This window comes from Echinops telfairi, unplaced genomic scaffold (assembly GCF_000313985.2).
Source record: "Echinops telfairi isolate 266 unplaced genomic scaffold, ASM31398v2 ScPeMD7_23;HRSCAF=83, whole genome shotgun sequence".
Taxonomy (NCBI): Eukaryota; Metazoa; Chordata; class Mammalia; order Afrosoricida; family Tenrecidae; genus Echinops; species Echinops telfairi.
The window spans coordinates 33,757,564-33,759,715 of NW_022103920.1; the positions used below are offsets into that span (position 1 = coordinate 33,757,564).

At 44.7% G+C, this 2,152-nt stretch overlaps 1 protein-coding gene across 1 annotated transcript in view; it reads left to right on the forward strand.

Annotated features, from left to right (window-relative positions):
• Nucleotides 1-2,152, forward strand: part of DOCK4 (dedicator of cytokinesis 4) — a 503,583-nt gene that overhangs the window by 386,579 nt on the left and 114,852 nt on the right. The window lies entirely within an intron of this gene.

Genomic DNA, 2,152 nt, shown 5'->3' on the forward strand with positions numbered 1-2,152 from the left:
AGAACGTCTGCGTGGCCCTGGATAAGAATAGATTTTATTTTTCATTTTAAAAAGATAAATAGTCGTTCCAGCTTGACTCTTCTGCCAAGGCTGGTCATTTCAGGGTGGCCACACCGATTACATTGTATATCAGATAATGTATGAAAGTGTTGAAATAGTGTGTGATCCACACGAGAAACCAAACTCACTGCGGATTAGTTGATCAAACCCAGAGTGACTCTGTAAGACCGAGTAGAGTGGGCCCTGTGGGTTTCTGAGACTGTCCCTCAGAGCGGCTGGTGGTTTTAAACTTCTGATCCATGGTTAGCAGCCCAATTCGTAACCCACTCTGCCACCGTGACATGGCGTCTGGTCCAGTGCTCAGTAACTGGCCCAGCACACTCACTACCGTCAAGTCGACTCGCACTCATAGCAGTCCTCATCTGTCTCCTGCAGAGCAGCAGGTGGGTTCGAACCACTCATCTTGCAGTTAGCAATTCAGCGCTTACCTAAGGAGGCAACAGCAATCACAGTAATGTTATTGCTATTATAAGAATCATTATTGTCGGTGTTTGAATTTTTTCGGTGGCGAGGCATACGCCAAAGTCAGTTGTCGGTCAGCACTGAAGATCTTGCTAATGCCGCCATCATTTGCTCAGTGAGAGGAAATCATCTCTCTGAACGGGAGTCTTACGTGGAGGGTCCAGGTCTTTACCAGTCTTTACTGCCACAGCCGTGAGATGGTGCCCATGGGGGCGAGCACACTGGGGCCTGTGTGATGAGTATAACCCTGCCCCCAGCAACATGCAGCACCAACTTGAGGATGGGCTTCCGTCTCACCAGGAGGCCAGCTAACAGCAGCCTTACTCGTACAGTAGAAAAGGACTATGCTTCCTGTTCTACTGTCCCTTCCATTTTAAATGGTTTCTCTAGCTTGGGATGGGGAAAGCACCATTTAATTGTTTCCTTTGAAAACCCAAATTGTAAGTGGAAGCAGAGATTCTAAAGCTGCATACGTTGCCATTTGCATCATGCCCGTAACTACGGGTTTCTTCTGTTTCAGAAATGCTCTGTTTGCACATAATTCTGTGAAATGCCTTTGATACTGGAGGTGACTGTTCAGCATGAGTCATGTCTTGGGAGATACTGTACTGTGTGAACCTGATACCCTCATGCTTAGAGGAAGACAAAGGACGAAGGAGAATTTGATAAGAACTATCTGTAGAGGAAAAACAAAACAAAACAAAACATGCATATGTATAATACAAGGCTTCTCAGTGTCTAGAGACATCTGGCACCCTCGTGTTCTCAATTATTGAAAGACATTCCCATTATACTCTCTTTCTACCTGTAATTGATACAAACTGCTGATGAATTTTAAAGTTGATTTGCAGGAAGGAAGTTTCCATGCTAAACGGAAGTAAATCTTAATAGAGAAGGGTTTTATTTATTTTCAACAAATTGTGAGTCTAGGGGTTTCCATCTGAACGCCTTCTTAAAATATCTTTAAAAAAGAGAAGAAAATAAAATACATTCTGAGTGAAAAATACTATGGTGGACTATCTGAAATCAAGGACTAGGAACTTTCCCATTGCCTCAGATACATGTAGAGTTGGACATGGAATAAGGAAAACGAGAACATGGATGTATTTGACTTGTGGGGCTGGAGAAGAATACTGAAAGTGCCATGGACTGCTGAAAGGACAAACCGGTCTGTCTTGGAAGAAGTAGGACCAGAGTTCTCCTTAGAGGCAAGGATGGCAAGATTTTGCCTTACATATTTTGGACATACCATATATACTCGAGTATAAGCCGACCTGAATATCAGCAAAGGCACCTAATTTTACCACAAAACCTGCATTAAAAATGTGCTGAAAAAGCTCGGCTTATATACGAGTATATACGGTATTGTCAGGAGAGACCAATCCCTAGAGAGGGACATCATGCTTGATAAAGCGGAGGGGTAGCGAGAAAGGGAAAGGTCCTCAAGGAGACGGAAGACCAGCGGCTGCCACAGTGAGCTCAAACCTGGGAACCATTGTGAGGGCCGCACCAGCCTGGGCAGTGTTTCGTTCCTCTGCACACAGGGTCGCGATGGGTTGGAGCCTACCAATGGCACCGAATAACAACAGGTCCCGGAGCATAGTTAAATGTACATGGAGTTCCTACATAG